The following is a 9,387-nucleotide window of genomic DNA, read 5'->3' as shown; positions in this document are numbered from 1 at the left end:
GTCACTGATCGAATAATACCATCGATACGTGGTACATCCATAAGCTTAGTGTAGGTTTTAACCCTATACAGAAATTACCTGCATACGAATTCTAAAACACAGAAAATAAACAATGCGAGAGAATAACACATAAAACACATATACACAGAGATTTTCCCCTGGATCCCAAAACCAGGACTACCAGATTGATTTTCATTATGTTCCTTTCAATGTTACAATACATATTTATACATGCCGAAGCATCCAATACCATGGACCAAAAACCATCGCGTCCAAAACCATGGACTGAAAACCATCGCGCCCAAAACCATGTGCAAAAAACATGCACAAAACCATAGGTAGGTCCACCCAACCCCTCAAACCCCCTGTGACCCCCCCGCTACTCAATCAACGCAACAAAGGGGGGGCTCTGCCCCCCTTCTAACCCCCTGGTTAACTATGTGGGCTAGTTGTGGATAGAATATAACACAACCCAACATTCTCCCACTTGTTGTTTTCTTTCCATAGGGGGCCACAAGAGATCTTATTCATTTATCCAGCCTTGCAACGCCCATTGTTTCTCTACACTAAAATAACTTCTCAGAGCTCACAGATATTGTCAATGCATCTGCAGTATTCTTCAAAGTGTCCACATTTACCAGCAATACCTTTTTTCTTCTATCATATCCCTCACAAAGTGATATTGAACATCAATGTGCTTTGTCTTTGAATGATATCCAGGGTTCTTTTACAAGAAAATTGCGCTTTGGCTATCACAGTCTATCCTTATAGCTCCCTGTACAAACCCCATACTTGAACACAATCTCTGAAACCAAATTTCTTCCTTGCTTGCATGAGTGGCTACCATGTATTCTGCCTCTGTAGTTGATAGTGCCACTACAGATTGTTTCTTACTCATCCAACTGATTGCACCTCCAAATAGGTTAAACACATACCCACTTGTAGATATTCTTTGATCCAGATCTCCAGCCCAGTCTGCATCAACAAAGCCACGAATATCCAACACTCTGTCCAATCCTGGTCTTCCTTGGTAGCACAAACCATAATCACTAGTGCCACACAAATACTTGAAAACCCGCTTCACTACTATCTAGTGCTCCTTCCCTGGTTTTGACATAAACCTGCTCAATACTCCCATTGCATGTGCAATGTCTGGTCTAGTACAGACCATTGCATACATCAGGCTACTGAATTCACTTGCATATGGAACACGGGACATGTTCTCTTCCTCTTCTTGTGTCTTGGGACATTGTTTAGCAGATAACCTCACACCTACAAGAATAGGAACCTTCACCGGTTTACTATCCTGCATATTAAACCTCTACGGTATTGTCTTGACATACTTCCTCTAGTTTAACCAGAGCTTCCTCTTTTCCCAGTCTCTTTTAATTCCCATGCCCAAAATATAGTTTGCAGCACCAAGATCTTTCATGTAGAATTTGGAGGACAATTGGGTCTTCAAATCTTGGATAATTTCTTTGTCATTTCCAACCAGCAACATATCATCCACATACAAGACCAGATAAATAACACGGTGCCAATTAATTTAAAATACACACAATGATCTTCTTTTCTTCTGGTGAAGTCAAGTCCCTGTATAAATGTATCAAATTTCTTATACCACATCCTTGGTGACTGTTTTAACCCATACAAAGACTTCTTTAACTTGCATACCAGTTCTTTCTTACCCTTCACCGCAAAGCCTTCAGGTTGCTTCATGTAGATCTCCTCTTCCAGATCCCTGTGAAGAAATGTTGTCTTCACATCCATCTTTTCTACCTCAAAATCAAAAGCAGCAACAACAGATAAAAGTAATGTAATAGAATTCACCTTGGCAATAGGAGAAAAAATATCACCAAAATCAATTCCCAGCACCTAGGAATAACCTTTTGCTACTAACCAAGCTTTGTATTTCTCCACCTTTCCTTCTACATTTTTCTTCTTCTTGAACACCCATTTGCTACCAATGGTTTTCCTTCCAGCTGGAAACTCCACCAGATCCCAAGCCTCATTTTTGTGCAAAGATGTCATTTCATCAACCATGGCCTCTTTCCAGAGTTTACCATCCTCTGAATCTACTGCTTCCTTCACAGTTCTAGGATCATCATCAGTAACAGATAAAGAAAAATTTGAACAGAAATAAGATGGACTATACCTTTCTGGCTACCTTCTTTCTCGAACTGATCTTCTCACACTCGGAGTTTGTGGCTCTTCATCTTTTGATTCCTCCTCTGCTGTAGAGTTTGATTCTTCCTCCTTAAGCTCAAACTCTATCTTCTCAGGTTCTTTTAGTTGGACTTCATGTTTAATAACATCTTTCACCTCTCTGAACACCACATCTCTGTTGTACACAACCTTCCTTGTTATTGGGTTCCAAAGCTTATAACCCTTTAAACCATCCTTATACCCAATAAAGATGCACTGTTCAGATTTACTATCCCACTTGGTTCTTTTCTCCATTGGAACATGTACATATGCATCACATCCAAATACCCTCAGATGTGAAAGAGAGGGTTTCTTACCAGTCCATACCTCTTGTGGAGTCTTATTCTCCAACGCTGATGGAGGTGATCTATTGACCAGGTAACATGTTGTCTCCACCGCCTCTGCCTAGAATTCCTATCCTAAAATGGCACCACTGAGCATGCTTCTTGCCCTTTCCATTAATGTCTTGTTCATTCTTTCTACAACTCCGGTTTGCTTTGGTGTGTATGGAGTAGTCTTTTGCCATGCTATACCAAACTTCTTACAGAATTATTCAAATTCCTTGCTGCAAAACTCTCCACCGTTATTTATCCTCAACACCTTTATCTTCTTCTCTGTCTGGTTTTCCACCAGAGCCTTAAATTCTTTAAACCTGTCAAAGACTTCAAATTTCTTCTTAAGGAAATATATCCATGTATTCCTTCAGAAGTCATCTATAAATGATACATAGTACATAGACTTACCCAATGAAGTAACCTTCACAAGTCCAAACACATCACTATGCACAAGTCCTAATATATGTTTCGACCTCTTACCACCAGAGGGGAAACTCACTCGATTCTGCTTCCCATATATACAATTTTCACCAAAATCAAAATCCAGAGAGCTATTACTCATACCTTCTACCATACCTTTACCATGAAGTATTCGAAGGCCCTTCTCTCCAATATGTCCAAGCCTTTAATGCCATAGCATGGTCTTCTCTCCAGATACCACTAGATTTTCTGCTCCACTTTCACGAACCACAGAACTATTGCACCCATCAATAACAGTGCTACCTTGTAGCTTGTACAGAGTTCCAATCCCAACTCCTCACATCAATACTAGTAATCCCCAAACCATTTTTCAGGTATCCTTCTCAAACACTATTTTTACACCTGCATCATCCAACTTGCTTACGGAAATCAGATTTCTAGCCAATGCAGGAATATGCAGAACACCCAGAAGTGTTCTAACCCTTCCACCTTGCAACTTCAACTTTACTTTTCCGCAACCAACGATTCTAGCCTTCCTTTCATCCCCCAAGAAGACATCACCACCATCATATTTCTCATACTTGCAGAACTGATCTCTACAGGGAGTGAAGTGAAAGGATGCACTTGAGTCAATCAACCATGCCTCGTGATCTACATGTGTACTTGAAGAAGCCAAGTACACATCCCCACCTTCATCTGAGGTGGTTTTCGCCTCTGCAAAAGGAGCATCATCAGATCCCTTTCCTTTGTTAGGAGCTTTAGATTTACAGTCCCTGGTGTAGTGCCCTTCCTTTCCGCATTTCCAACAAACCACATTTATAGGTTTTCCTGGAGATTTAGATCTCCCTCTAGATTTAGATCGCCCACCCGATGACTTATTTTTGTTTCTGTTCTGGGACCGTCCTCATACAGACAAGGCATCACCATTCTGGCTCTCCATATTTTTCCATCTCATCTCCTTCGTCAGCAAGGATGAGACTATTTCATCAAACTGCAAGGCAGTTGCATTGCTACCTATTGCAATAACCAAACTATCCACGAATCTCGTAGAGAACACAACAAACTGATGCACTTATCTTCATCTAAAATTTTAATATCAACAGATAATAATTGACTTACCATAGTAATAAATGCATTTAGATGCTCTGTCACTGAGTCTCCATCTTTCATCCTCAAGTTATACAGCTTTGTCTGTAGGAATAGTTTATTCACTAGAGATTTAGATTGGTACAAAGTCCCTAACTTGTCCCACAAAGCCTTCGCCATAGCTTCCCCTGATACATTCAACAATACTGAATCTGAGACACACAATTGTATTGTGCTCTTTTCCTTCCGATCTAACTTCTTCCATTATTCATCAAACACTCTTGTTGGTTTAGTACCCGGATCTACCGCGATCCGCTGATCTTTATCCACCAACACATCCTCCATCTTGAGTTTCCACAACTAAAAACTTTGACCATTAAATTTTTCGATCTCTATCTTTCCACTGCTCGCCTCTTCTTTCACCACTAGAATCAATCTTGCAGATCTCCCACTGAACAAGGTCTACCACACCCCCGAGCGAAACCCCTCAGCAACAAAGGTGTTCCCTTGAATCCAAAACAACTCTGATACCAAATGTAGGTTTTAACCTCGTACAGAAATTACCTGCATACGAATTCTAAAACAAAGAAAATAAACAATGCAAGAGCATAACACATATACACAGAGATTTTCCCCTAGATCCCAAAATCGGGACTACCAAATTGATTTTTCATTATGTTCCTTTCAATGTTACAATACATATTTATACATGTCGAAGAATCTAATACCATGGACCGAAAACCATCATGTCCAAAACCATGGACCAAAAGCCATCACACCCAAAACCATGTGCGAAAAACATCCACAAAACCATAGGTAGGTCCGCCCAACCTAATATGGGTTCCAGAAAACAAAATTTTCCAGGGTGTTGCCCCGATCCCCATAGAGGGGGGTTACCTGCACCCCTCAAACCCCTTTTGACCCCCCCGCTATGCAATCGGCGCAACGAAGGGGGGGCTCTACCCCCCCTCTAACCCCCGGGTTAACTACGTGGGCTAGTCGTGGAAAGAATATAACACAACCCAACACTTGGAAGATGTTGGATCTATAGATGCTCTCAGAGCATTAGGTAAGAGATCATATAACATGCCGTATTTGGAATACACCAAATCTAAATATTGGGCACGTGCAATGGATTGATCTTCGGTTACACAAACTTCCATCACTATGTCCTTGGAAATTTTGTTGACGAATGGTTTGGTAAACCATTCAGTTAAAAACTCGTCACGTATATCAAACTTGATAAGGCAACACCGACATCTCCATTCATGGATATGATCAGAGATGTGGGTAGTATTATTTTGTTTCAAATACATAAGCAGATGGGTACCAGTTTCATAACGAATTGGTAACTAGAAGTGAGTAAGAAAGTCCATTGCCAAAGAATTGAAGTCTTGATAGGCATCTCGAGGTAACTCGATGTACCATTTTGCAACAACACCCATCAGGGTTCACTGGAAAAGACGTAGATGAGCAGAGTCTTCAACCCAGGAATTGGATGAACACCATAAATGGTAAGTCATAACGTGGCCCTCGGGGTCTTCTCTAGAATTTCCTTTGAATTTTGGACAATTTCCAGGAATCTTAGTGGGAACCAAAGGCGAATAAGGCGATTGAAGTATTGGATCATTAGTGAGCCTTAACACATACGACAATTCCAATGTTGCTAGAAATGGAAATTGCAGGTTGAAAGGAATGGGAGGCCGTTGATAAGGCCTATCTTGTAGATTCCATCCTTGTTGGTATGGGTTATGTCCCCAAAGTGGTGGATTTTTACCATAAGGAGCTTGATATTGCCCCCACTTAGGGGTATTCTGACCATACCAAGGTGGATTCTGCCAACACAAAGGTAGGTTTTGACTAGGGTAAGGTTGATATTGACCTGCCATAGGCTATTGAGAGCCATAAGGTTAATAAATAGTTTGTGCAACATATGGATTATAAGGTTGTTGTTGCAACTTTTGACCCTGGTGGTAAAATTGTTGGCCCTGCTATTATAGAGGTTGACCTTGTGGCTGCAAGGGTTGACCTCGCCAATATAAGGGTTGGTTTTTTTGCTACAAGGGTTGTCCTTACTACTTCAATAGTTGTTGGTAAGGCCCTTGTTGCGCATAAGGTCATTGTTGTACAAAAGGTTGTTGTTGTGCATAAGGTTGTTGTTGTTGGTAAGTTCCTTGTAGAATTTGTTGAGTTCCAGGTTGCTACTAATAAGTTCCAGCTTGGATTTTACTAGATGCCCTAAATGAGGGATTTGAACCAGGTTGCATTTGGGGACCTTCCTGTTGAGTAAAGGGTGGATTTTGAGGCTGTTGAGAGCCATACGGAGGGTACGATTGTTGGTAGGGTATTTGAGCTGAAAGAGGTTGTTGATACAGGATCTGGCCTGTTCCAGATGGAATTGATGATCCATTAGGATAAGGTACACTACCAACATTTTGACTAGCTCCAATAGCATGAGTTTGAGTGCCCTCACATAAGCTCCACCAGAAACATGAGTTACATAAGGCGAAGGTGGATGTTGCACCCCATGCGGTGGGATAGGTGGTGGCACATATTTTCCACTTAAGGGAGGACCTTGAGAACTTATAGGGACATTAGTTTCTCCAACCATAACTATTGGTTGTATAGGAATTGATGCAACTGCAGTCGTTACAGGAATTTGAGAGGCCACGTTTGTAATAAACGGACCAGAAGTAGGCATGGTTCCCGATGACCAAATGTGATTGTGATAAAGTGAAGAATCACTTGTATTACCTGAAACTAATTGAGCCAAAGATTTATAACCAACTGGAAACAAAGTCTCACTACTTTCAAGGGGTGGTGGAGGTGCAACACTTCCCACATATGGATAAAATTCAGGTTGAAAGTCATACTCAGAATCATTATCAACACCAGGAGTATGAGTAGATGAGACTTCTGGAGGACCTTGAGAAGAGGCTAGAAACTCACCTTCTGAAGCCATGGGTGTAAACAGTTGGCGAGGAGGAATCTGAGATGGTTGTAGAGATAACTCCAAAGGTACACCAGGATTATCGTATGGACTATAAGGTTATTGAGGAGATATAACTAGTGGATCAAAAAGCAGATTCAGATGGAATAAAACAATCCTCTATGGACTCTCAGGGGTTTTTGGGTCGGATTCTTGAGATGATTATGAGTCTTGAGGTGGAGGATGAGAAGCAAGGGGTTGGATACTTGGGACAATTCCAAGTTCAAGACCTTGGGCTTCAAGTGATTGGGAAAACTCAGGACAAACTCCTTGTGATGACCCTTCAGTGTTAGATGATGAAGGGTAAATGTAAGGTGAACCCGATGGTTCAGCCACGATGACCTCTTCTCAAAAACAATAAAGGGGTGCCTGATTTAAGACTACAATTAAAATTTACTATCAATTAGGAAATATGAAGCCAAGGATAACTGCATAGGTAAGTCATGTTATCGTGGGCAGTTAAATTTTAGAACTTAAAAACAAGAAATAAATAAAAAAGGTTGTACTAGGCAAGAGGGTTTACCAAGTATCCGTGAACTGTTATATACACCTTAGCTAAAACAAAGACTTAACATACGACGATCGATCTCCCCAAATGTTGTGTTCGGTGTATCATGTTTACAAGGCAGCTAACTCGGTTACCTATGGTTAAAATATAGCAACCTAGTGGGGTCTCCAGATATATACTCAATGGTAGGGGGAGCACAAGTTTGTGTTAGTGCTTCCTAATGCATAATCGTTCAGTGAGAACATTCTGATATACTTACCATACTAGAGTGCCTTTGATATACCCTAAAGTACTGGAGAACCTCTGATACACTTCCGTACTGAAACAATATTTCACCCCCAAGATACAATGCAGGAAGTTAACGATAATTGCTGGGTTTATACACAATAGAACATGTTTCTAGACTAGACCTCTAAATTTTTGCGTGAAGTTCCAAATTCTCGTTAGGTTAATTCAATAAATTTTAAAGTTTTTCTTGAATTAGGTTTCAATTTTGGGCTCAAACGATGTCACCTTTCATTTCAATGAATTCTATGCTAATGAGGGAAGAGAGTTCAAGCAATTAATGCGTCAAACAAGAGAATAAATCAAACAATATGTCTCCACTAACGTTTTCCAAATGAAAAATGCAAGAGAAAAACTAAACTTCACTTTCACTAATGAATATGCAATCTATTGAAAGAAAAAAATGATCTTCACTTCACTAAGATGCACTTTTACCTATATGACGCTCTTTGATTTTCATATGTTTACATGCAACTAAACTTCAACTAAAGCAAAAACAAAAAATTTGATTCAAAATACTCTTAATGCAAACAAGACATCAATCAAAGTAACAACAAATTCAAAATCACTCAATGAAAATGTATTTCAATTTCTCTTTCGAATAGATAAGAAAATATACTTATTTCATTTTCTAAACCAAACAATGTAATCTATGCTTGATAAATGACAAGGATGGATTTCAAATGCAAGATGACCTAGCACAAATGAAAAACAACTTTGCACAAAACAAACCGAAACTGATGTAAATCAATGTTTCAAGTGATTTTACAAGATGAACAGACCTAATCATTCAACAAACCAGAGACTGACACTCACAAGCAGCAACTGACAATCAAATGACCTATAAAACCTAAAATGAATCCAATTGCACTCAAACACTTGAGAGCTCAAAGAAGTAAGAATTTGCTAATAAAATGAGGTAATCAATCAAAACATCAATAAATCCAGTCATGCAGGACAAAACAAGACCTCAGGGGCTCAGACACACTAGAGTTTGACAAAGAAACGCTAGTTTTTTTGCCAATCTCAGGGATCAGCACGACTATTATGGCCAAACTAGCACTAAACTAGGGATCGATGCGATTGTTTTAATAAAAAACGTGCTAGGGAAAGGAAAAAAAAAATAACAAACACTTCCATACTGAGCACTCTAATACAACAACCAATGATTCTGCAAACCTATATCAACCCAAACTAATTGAGAACACAATGGTCGGTCAAACTAATCGAGAGATCAGTTGAGAAAGAAGGATAAACAGGCTATAGCTTCGCCAGTGGAGCCAGCATTTTGTTGTGAAGGAAAATCCACTCTGCGGACAAAGGCGATCCCTCTAGCTGAACGAGTGGGTCTAGCAACAAACCAAACAATCTAATACACACTTTCCTAGATTATGCTTAACAAATGAAAGAAGAAAGAGGAACCTACCTCATTCTCATGCTAATCTCTTGATCCTTAGAGATGGCTTTGAATCTTTCACTCCAGGCCTCGCTCCTTAGTTTTTATTCACGTCTAGAAGCATGCAAGGAATATCAAAGTACTATGCAAGATACAAGAGCAT

Source organism: Pinus tabuliformis, chromosome 5_2, assembly GCF_031772625.1.
Source record: "Pinus tabuliformis cultivar Carrire ecotype Pingquan chromosome 5_2, CPIR1, whole genome shotgun sequence".
NCBI lineage: Eukaryota > Viridiplantae > Streptophyta > Pinopsida > Pinales > Pinaceae > Pinus > Pinus tabuliformis.
Note: the sequence above shows the minus strand (reverse complement) of the source record.